The 10,853-nt window shown below is 37.9% G+C and overlaps 1 long non-coding RNA gene across 1 annotated transcript; it reads right to left on the reverse strand.

Annotated features, from left to right (window-relative positions):
* Positions 1-1,147: 1,147 nt before the first annotated feature.
* LOC137145901 (uncharacterized) lies at positions 1,148-10,234 on the reverse strand. Its single transcript, XR_010917787.1, has 3 exons — positions 10,108-10,234; positions 3,070-3,208; positions 1,148-1,736 (listed from the first exon to the last, which is right to left on the reverse strand). It is a non-coding gene; the product is annotated as an uncharacterized lncRNA (long non-coding RNA).
* Positions 10,235-10,853: the final 619 nt, after the last annotated feature.

Below are 10,853 nucleotides of genomic sequence, written 5' to 3' on the forward strand. Positions count from 1 at the left end.
TAAGCTGGGACAGTGAGTTCTGGGGTCTAGCCAGAATCTGGGATAATTGGGAGGATGTGATTGTTTCAAAAAGGTATTATGAAAAAAAGTGCTTGCTGAGAAAAATAATTACTTATAGTTTGAGTGCCTTTAAAATGTACTTAAATACAAGTACTAAGTACTGAAAATTTAAAGTACTTAGATACAAGTGCTTCAACATACTTAAGTATGCAAATATATAGGAACACTGATGTGGGAGAACACCTGGACTGGGACTTAGGCACCCAAATATGGATTTATGTGAGAAAAGGGACTCACATATCTAAGGAACTTTCCAAAAGTTCATTGATGCAACTGCCTGGCTGCTGTTGACTTTTGGGAGGTGCACATTTTTATGGCTAAAGCATTGTGATTAGGGACCCAAAGGGGAGGATCAAGCAATGTAGATAGGAGCACGAGACATTGAGCAATGAAAGATTAGGACACCACAGAGTCCATTTAAATAGATAAGTGCTGGACCTGTGAGAAACTGCACCAATATATTGTGTATCAATATATACCAATATATATATTATATATCAATAAGGCTTGAGATTGTTTTCAGCTAGCAAGTTGTACATCGAAACTCATGTAAATGGCTAATCCTCAAGGACAATGGCTAGTGCAGACATCCGATGACCCAGGTAGCCAGATGTCCTCTTAGTGATTCTAATTCCAATGAGAACAGCACATTTGCTTTTAGAAATTCCTGTCTGCCACCTATCTGTAAGGATCCTCCCCCACTTCTTCCTCCACCCTCCCCCACCGAGTGTAATCCTAGCATCCTTGATGTAAGTATAGTGATTAAAAGTGTCTCTGCATGTATGTAAAGACCATTATCACTGATGTTCTCTCCAGATGGGACAATGTCTGTATTTGTAAGTGAATAGATAAAGAATTTAAACGTACTATGTAATCGATAAGAAAGGGTATATAATTGACCACTGTAACATCATGAAGTTGAAGCTGATTTCTCAGACTTCCTGGTATCGTCAATAAACCTCTCCAGTATTGTCTATACTGCCTGATTCTTGGAGAAAGAATCCTTCATGCTTCTACAATATGTACAGATGAAGCAAAGCATTAGAGTAAGATGACACAGGCAAAGGTGTGCAGTGTAAACATGATTTTTATCTATTAAAAAGTAGAACTACAGAAAAAGAAAAAAAGGAAAGTGCAGCTAAGTTTAATTTCTCATAGATATTAATTGGAGCTTCTGCATGCTTAGCCCTTTAGAAAATAAGGCCACTAGCTAAGACAGGTAATTAAGGAACTGAGGGCCTAAATTTAAGCACTCCCCTTTCTTTTCCTCAACTTGTGATTTTGTAGAGGGAATCTTCACTCTAATTTGGGGCCTCCACCACTGTACCCACAGAGTTAGAGAACCCCCCTGATGCTTTAGTGACAGAGGCCCTGCTCACCATCTCCTTGCTTCCACTCCTTGTAGAATGCCCTCCATTTCTTCTTGGTATCCTTCAGTCCTCTCTTGCATCAGCTTTCACCACATCAAGAACTTCCATTCACAGTATCTCCTTATAAGCAGCGCTCATGTCACCAGACTTATCATCAAAGATCTCCATGGTCATATGGGTCAGTATTTTGATCTCCCTCCCTCTTCTACAGTGAGTCTGATGAGTTGTTCTCCCTGAAACTTCCCCTACCATTCAGTCCCAGCAGGTGACATAGCCACTGAGCATCATCTAACAGCTTGTAAAATCCTGGATTGGACAAAAATATAATTAGCATATGCTGATAGCACCAATTAACATATGTTAATAATGACATATTGTGTTGGATCTACACATGTATCCTAGGTAGATAGTTGTGCTTTCTTTAAAACAAAATACCAATAGAGACCATATGCTGAAACAGTTATGCTCCGGGGTACATACCAGTCATACAGTGTCAACCTGCTTTAAGGGATTCTCATATGGAATGGTGTCACAGCAATCCTCATGACTGACTTGATGGAGTGCAGCTGAACTCCTGGGTTTGAAGCCCTTTATTTATCCATGATCAGTACAGTCCCCACAAGTCCTCCCTTCCTCTGCTTGGGACTGAAACTAGCTCCTCCTCCTTCCATTCCTTTTCTCCCTGTTGCCTTCTCCTGTCATAACATCTTTCTACAGATGCCAATTTGAAGATGTAAAGGGCTACAGGATATAAATGCTAAGTATTATTGTTATAGACTTACACTGTACATATGCACCTCTTCAGTATAATTGCCTTTTTATGTTTATTGCTTAGGATGTTCAAAGTGATGCAGAGCTGGTATCAAAACAAACAGGTACATGACTACAATCTTAGCACTGAGGAGAGCACAAAATAATTCTCTCTCCAGGAGGGAAACTGAAGCTTGAGAGAATATTTTCTTATCACAATATAAATGAGTGGGCAAGGGTCAATGATGACATATTACTTTACCCATAAATACATTCTCATATAAACCTACCAGATGGGTTTTTTTGTTTTTTTGTTTTCCCCTCCTCCCCAGAATAGCAACACTAACAATGTTTTACACAAGGATACTTTGAGTTGGTTCCACACTATACCTTATGGGTCAAAATCTGGCCCCTTTGAATTCAATGGGAGTATTGCCATTGACTTAAATGGAGCCAGGATTTCTAACTTATGAGAGCATTTCTGAATGCCTAAATAAATATAGTTCGGTTTAAGACAAAGGGAGTGGGAAGAGAAACTAAAAATAAATTTCTAAATATTTCTCTTTCTCCTACTGATAAAATGATTGATCATAAGTAAACTATTTTTTAGATTTTATTGAGAATTTATATGCATTAAACTATTTCTGAGCTTCTGTATGATTGCACAGAGGACAGTTTAGATATCCCAGTGCTATTTAAAAATATATGCTCATAAATTTCCATTAAGCTAATAATTTCCATTAAAACAACAGATTTTGACAAAAGCATTGATTTCAAAGGAACGTCATTATTATTGTGCCCACTTTACCTGTCAAATAGGCTTGTTCCAGGAATCAAAAGATAATCCATAATTTTTTTTGTAAAATGTAAGATTTACCCATTAGCTTACCTTTTTAAATCGTAGATTTTTTCATCTTTCTGCAGTGGTGATTCACCAGAATGTTTTGTTTGAAGATTGCTTCATAAATTTGATTTTTTTCCCCTATTTATTCATCTCTTGTTATCAGTGTCTTGTTAGGTTTTTTTTTCTGAAATATAAATCATATGGAACAATAGGGTGTAGAATGAGAGTATTGTATTGTATTGTAAGGCACCATGACCAGGCCAGAAACATGAGCATCTCTGTGTGTCAGGATTCCTTCAAATGAGAGATTTATCTAATAAAATATGTTTTAAACTAAACATACTAGGAATGCATAAAGTACCTCAATATGATAAAAGCAAAAGGCCATATGATGCACTGAATTACTCTCTATGTAATCCATTAGGATTAATGGGACTGTATGTGTGTTTCCATAAGGTGCCAATTAGTTATTTGGCCCTGAAAATCTATGTGCCAGATTAAGCCCTTATCTCTTCCCCTCCACTCCCAGACATGCTCCCAGACCACACTCCCAGACACGCTCTTTGTTTCAGAAATACTGCCTTTGGTTGTTCCTATAGGGGTACCATGCCTATCTAGGGCTGTGATTTGAAGCCACAGTTTAGCTCTATAGCAGCCTTTCAGAAAGTCCCCTCCTCATAGAACAGTGCCAGACCACTCCCTCCACAGAAAACCTCACCAGAAGGAGTAATTATGGGGAAAAGGGAGAGGAAATCCTTGAAGTTTCCCTTGTGGATTTTTCCCGTAAATTATTCCACCCAGGGCTGTGGTTTGTTCTCCTTTTCCTGCGGAATGCCTCCACTCCAACGTGGCAGAAGGATTTCTGGCAGCTGGAAATTGAAATGTGTTATGGAGGAAGCAGATCCCCTTCAATGTCCTCCTGTCTTTTAGCAGAGAGAGATCCACACACACAGGGCATCCTCTTTGTGCATGTCTTGTGGCCACAACTGGAGTGCTAAACATTTTGTCTGTGCAGGAACATATGCACTGATAAAGTATGGGGAGAGGCCAAATGCTTCTGAGCTGTAGTTTTAACAGTATGGGAATTCTGCACCAGAGGAGAGCATTTGACTGAAGTTATGTATTTTCTGAACACTATGGCTCTTTCCAGACTGTAGTAAATGACCTATCAGCTGTGCCAGGACATTCAGGGTAGATTCAGCTGAATAAATTGTTTTCCTTGGGTTTTCTGTGAACTTTGTTTCCCTCAGTGTTTTCTTAAATAAAACAACAAGAAATGTACAAACAAGATGTCTTTCTCGCTCTCTCCCTCTCCCTCCTACCTCATTCTTTCAAATTTCATTTGTTTATTTACAGTGTGAGTGAGATGGTCATTGAGTCCCATGGACACATGTTGAGTTACATACAAGAGGGTGGAACCAACAAGTTAATGTCATCTCTTCTTCTTTATTTGTATTTTATGAAGAGTCTAATGCCATTGTGTTGCAGATTGATACACGTGAAGTGTGAGTCAGAAAAAAAACCTGTTCTACTTTCTAGTGTGCTAGAACCCAGTGTCACAGGACCTAGTATGCCCATTGCAAATACAACTAGGAATGCACGGAGGCATCTATTATAACATTGGGGTACCTTCGGTGTTCCAAACGTTGATGGAGTTATATCCTCTGGATGAAGCATCATTGAAATGATGAATTAGGCCTTATTATATCAGGCACATCTTTCCAGCAATACGCTCAAAAACCTGTCACCTCATGATCCTTATCAGATTACTGTGTACATTTTGGCTAAAGAGACATTTAGTTGTTGAGGCAACCAACCAGCTGAAGTTTGACCACTGGTAAGCCCACCCTGTTAACTGTTTCTTATCACAGGCATTGTAACCAATTAGTGTCAACCCTAGTTTGCCCAAGATTAATTTATCTAAATGCCTCAAGTTCATTGGCCTATCTTCTGAAAGCAGTTCTCATGGAGAATCATTTGGCTGCTAAAACTACAAGCATGTGGTTTTGCATCTTAAGCCTTCTGGCAAATAAATAATGTTTTTATTCTACACTTGTCTTTTTGTTTTATGTAAGTAAGCAGTAAGCACTGGTTAACTTATTTGAGCACCAGTTAAAATTAGATAAAGTATTTTAAGGCTCAGGCAAAGCTGAGAGAGCTTAAAAATAATTGATCCTCAAATGACTAATAAAAGAAAAACAGTAATATAATTTTTTGCTAATTTCAATATTAATTAAAAATAATTTGAAATATGCATATTTTTTAAAGTATAACAGTTCTACCTGGAGATCAAAGAGGTTTCTTAACAGAGTTTTACAAAGACCTGTGTTGCTTTGTAGGGTGGAATTCTGGGGATTTGGATATTGTCAGTCACTCACAATGGAAAGAATTTGATGGAAGCTAACAGCAACAATATTCATCCCTCATTATCTTACCTATACCAAAAAGGTTGATTTTATCATGAGGTTTTGTTCCAAGTTGCAGGCCGTTATTAGTGACCATTATTAATGGATGCCTTCACTTCATGAAGTTTGTAATAATCTATACACTGAAACTATTGTCTAAATTTAATTTGAACAACATAGTGTGATCACTACACTACTACTACAGGCAGTATCAGTTGTTCCATTCAGACACATTTACATTAAATGATTGCTCAGATTTATAGAGAGAGAGATGAATTCTGCCCTCAGTCAGTCCCAGGCAAGGGACATTGGAGATGATTTGAACAGGTTGAAATGGGTTGTGACATTGCTTTTCTGGTCTGAGAGATTGAAGTGAGGGTTTTGTGGGAAAGGAAAGGTGGGGAGAATCCTGTGGCAGATGGCACTTGAAGGCTATCTTGGTGATCTATTTTGGGAATCCAGCAGACTGTTCCACTTTGGTGGTTACCTTTGGGTGGCCACGGCACTTGAACGATGTTAAAGTGAAATGGGATATGGCAATCTCTTGAGAATGGTTGTAGGGACTTGGACCCTTCATTTCTCTATCTTGATAGGCAGAAAGGGACTAGACAGAAATAGAACATTAAGATAGCATGGGCCAGCCAGGACTGTGACACTAAATACTGGTCCTATTGATCATGCTTTCTTTCAGGAATTCTGGGATTTGTGAACAGTGGTGGTGAGCTCTTCAGTACAAATTGTTGAAATCACGGCCAGAAGTTAATGTTATGAGTTGATTAAGGCAGAGGCACATGACTAACATGTATAATAGAGACTGATTGGATGGTGCAGTAGGTCCAGTTTAGGCTCAGCTAACTACAGCTTGTACTTAATCAGCATGAACCAAGGGAGGGTTTAGGCAGATGATATTTCCATGTTATTTACATTTGTCCCTAAATGAAGGTGATCTCTCACCCCAAAACTAGAGCTGCTAGAGCATGACCATCTTTTGATTGAGGACTAGGATATAGTTCATACTGGCACAATGCAAAGCTCATCTTTTTTCTCCCAGGCTTTCCCTGAGGTGGAAGAGGGAGCTTACCAAGAGGTGCCAATCAGATATTGAGCAGATGGCTAGAAAGGTTTTACTGGCATTGGCCGTTGTATTTTTCTTAAGATTTTGAATATATTTTTAGAAACTTGTTAACACATTAAAGAAATTAAAAGAAATAATAAGTAAATCAATTTTTGTAAGTCTTTGGCAGTAACTACTGGACAGCCCTCTACGAAGCAAAGCGTTTAGAGTGCTTATGTCCTTACAACATAGTGATTTCTGTAGAGAGAGACACGGTCACATTAATTATAAAGTGGCACTGGTCTATTGACTCTTTAAAAAGTGAATAAGAAAAGCATTACATTAATCTTGTTGAGACAAGACTGGATAGGTTTACTGACTAGTATCTGACATTTGATTATATTAAAATGATTCCAAATAGAGATTTGATTAAAATATAGATATACAATGACATCAATACAAAATGCCAACGGCAAAGACCTTGCTCAAACCACTGGGGGGGGGGGGAGGGGGGCTAAGAAACTTTTTGTTATGGTCCAGAGATAGCTTGTCTAATGTGTTTTTGTGACCTGCATATCATGTTCAGATTCTGGAGATTCTAAACTTCCATTTAAAAAAATGCTGCAAAGATAACCTTGAAAACATGAACCAAATGTAAACCCAAAGCTGTATGTTATTTTCCTGAGTCTATAGGCAGCCTGAAACAATGCCTCAGCAAAGTGTTAACTCCCACATCCCTATTAATCTGATTGGGTGTTGATTTTACAGATTAATGACAGCACTTCAAATGTTTGCATTATCTATTTAATTGCTGGTTGACTTAACTGTGGAATGGAAGAGGAAGTGGGGAATCTGCCCCTGAAAATGCAAACTGGGAGCTGCTGCAGAGATGAAAATGAAGAGGGAATAAAGGAAGATAAGCAAAGAAAGAAATAGAAAGGGGGAGAAATAGAAAGGAGGACGCGCAAGAAGGAAAGGGCAGAAATAGTGCTGGTCTTAATCATATGCATACTTTCCATTAAGTGATGCTGAATGCAGCAACAACATATTGAAACATATAATAAATAACTAAGTTTGTTTACTATGGCTATGTTTACACTGACGGCAGCAAAATCGCCGCCACCAGATCGATCTTTAAGGTCAATTGAGCGGTCAGTGAGACCCGCTCTATCGATCAGGAAGTCAACTGAGTAAGTCCACCCCCTCAAGTAGCGTAGTGCTGAGTCGACGGGAACAGGCTCAGCGCAGTGTGAGCAGCGCGCAGAACGGAAGCTGAGCAGTTGACGTCAGTTACGCAAACTACTGTGAACCTTTAACGAACTAAACAAAGGCAATCCAACACAGGACTGTATCTAGCAAACCTCAGAAGAATGTCAGGTTTTCTTTAGGGGTTTATGACTTCAGTGAACACTGGGACTGATGCATTTCTCCTTTGGAAATATCATTGTCATGGCTAATTGATAGCTATAACCTACTGCAGAGAAGCATATAATTTTTAATGGGAAAATCTTAGCTAGAGACCAATTAGAACCATGGCAAATGATGAGCAATTTCAAAATCAAATGTCATTCAGAATCTCATTATGTCTCTGTCCATTTTTGTACGTCTTTTAATGCTATAAAATAGCATTATTATAAAGACTTTTAAATCATTATAAATAGGTTAAAAATTCTGGTTATTCACATTAAGGTAAGGGAAGGGACTATTAATATCAACGTGAGCCAGTACTCAATACATAATGGTAACATCACAATCAACACAGGTTTGCATGGGTGTGTGTGAATTTAACAAAAAAAAACAAAAGGGAAGTATTACCATACTCTCAAAACCTATTGAAAACTAGAATATTGTCATTTGGGGACAAATATTCAGTTAGTATTAATTACATTAGGTGAATTGACTTTAGTGAAGAAACAGTGATTTAACCCCCATGTAACTGATGGAACTGCACTCTAATTAACCATGTTTTCAGTACTTTTTGTTGTGCAATCAACTCCTTGTATAAGCACCCTCATGCCCATGCAGGGCTCCACCGGTAGGTTTCTAGGATTCACCCCTGTGCATCCAAAGGTGGGACTGGGGGCTTTATCTTATAAATGTAAATTGGTGACCGTTAATTATTCAATCAGGATGCAAGTGTTTATTAAATACCAATAAATTAAAAATACCAAAATTGTGTGGTGTGTAAAATGAATAAGTGCATGTTAGATGCAATTTAATGCTGATTTCATAAACTATATATGCACAAATTCTTTATTATCGATATGTTACTTTTCAAAAGCAAACATTTACCATGTCAGATTAGTTAGAAGATTAATTGTTACCGGTTATGTGATATTGGAGAATGGATCTGATTCTGTATTGCTACAACACAACATAACTCAGATGGGGGGTTGGGTCATTCAAGGAATGCGGCATGTGTTGTATTTATCTTGTCTTTTTTATTTTTAACATGGAACTGAATATATTTTACAGCAATGGAAATCTTCAAAAATCTAGAATATAGGTACTTGTAAATTCATTGCCAATTTTCCTTTCTCAGGAATGTATATATTATGTTGAAACTGTTTGTTAACTTTTATTATAACAAAACAAACAATCTGGAACAGGTGGGCATAATTTGAAAAAACAACTATGTAAGAATGGGAAGAAATAGCTTATACATCTTCAACTTGGTATAACTCGATCGAGTATAGCTACCTTTATGCTCTGTCAACTTTTATATGGACCTTGGGCCAAATTCTTCATTCATTAAGCCTCTTACATTTACAGTAAAGGCATAAGGATTGCCAGGTCAGGGACTAAATAACTAGCTAAAGTAACACACTTAGAATTAGAAGCTAGGCAAAACAGCAGAATCCAATTCATTCCCTGTGATGACCTCTGCCATTATACCAATAAGTCACAAAAGGGTGTTTATTAGTAGTCTATTGATGTTCCTTTAAAATATATTGTGGGGCCTCATAGTACTGTCCTTCTGCCAATTCACATCCACCCTTTGGTCTTTTGGATTCTTTCCTATGCATGCCTGCTAAAGCCCTGTGTGATACACATTAATTGGAGGTACATTTCTGTACATTCCTCCTCTCACTGAGACCATAATTGAGGAACTTGGCTCTGAAACTCCTTATCTGTTAGCTCTTCTCCATAGAACGGGAGAGAGTCTCTTTTTTGAGATTCTTTTGAGGCAGTCTGTGTTGCAATTACCCACCACAACAATACATTTGTTAAAAACAAGATTTCTTAAAAATAAAGAGAAACTGTAGAAAAACAAAATAAAAACAAAATCAATTGTGTGCATAACATATCTCTTCTGCATACTTCATAAAGATCAGTGAAGTAGGCTCCCCTTAGTTATGGAGAAAAGAAAATCTCATGTGTCTAGAAATCAAGTCCCTCTCTGATCATTCCCTGGTCAGCCTGACAATTTCCTTCCATTTTCCTTCCCTGACCCAGCCTGTTTATGAAATATTTTTTATTAGAGTTCATTTTCATACTAGAATAAGATTCCATCATCTTTTCTACCTTGGATTGTTTTATCAGCAGCATCTGGATCAAATGCCACCACCTTTGTCATTCAGACAAGAATTAATGGCTCCAGTTGTACCTGGGAGATTCACTCACCTTCTTGTCTTCAAGTCCAGCATTTAACAGATCATTTTGATCTCCACTTCCCTAGACACTCCTCAGCAGTCCAGGAGATTGACTTCTGATATGCCTGTGCATAGCTCTTAATTATAGGACTTAGATCATGCCCTCATGCTGGATATATTCAGTTTCTATTTTAGTGGTTACAGAGGTAGTATAGACTCATTAGTTTTCAGTCCTCAACCCCTCTGTCACATCAAAATGCACACTAAGTTCTACCTTTGCAGCTGACACTTGTGAGGGAAAGAGGAACAATCACTTTTCTTTTTCAGATTCTTCCTCTTCCCCTCCCAGAAAAACCTTCCTTCTCATTAACATTTACCTCCACAGAATACCCTTAACCCTCTTTGCCCCTTTCCCCCCTCATTTACTTGTTTTCCTCACATGCTTAATATATTATACATAGTGATTTGGTGCATGTGTGTTTCAGTTCTGAGGTCTCATTTGTTTAGTGCTGCAACTTGGTGCATAACCCAAAAAAAACCCCAACTACCAAATCAGAACATACAATCAAGGTTCACAGCCATATTGTAATATACCCAAATCACTCTCAGCTGGAAGTGAAAAACCTTTCAGTAACATGAGCTGCAATAGGCAAGAACAAGTCAACATTTGATTGCTCTGAAATTCTTAATATAAAATAATTTATAAAAACAGTTAACTGATATGTAAATAAAATACATGGTTGTCCTCATTAGGATTAATTAAATACTCATTGGAAA

The sequence above is a fragment of the Emydura macquarii genome, unplaced genomic scaffold, assembly GCF_026122565.2.
Source record: "Emydura macquarii macquarii isolate MOO-44397 ecotype Brisbane River unplaced genomic scaffold, CSIRO-AGI_Emac_v2 contig_3671, whole genome shotgun sequence".
Taxonomy (NCBI): domain Eukaryota; kingdom Metazoa; phylum Chordata; order Testudines; family Chelidae; genus Emydura; species Emydura macquarii.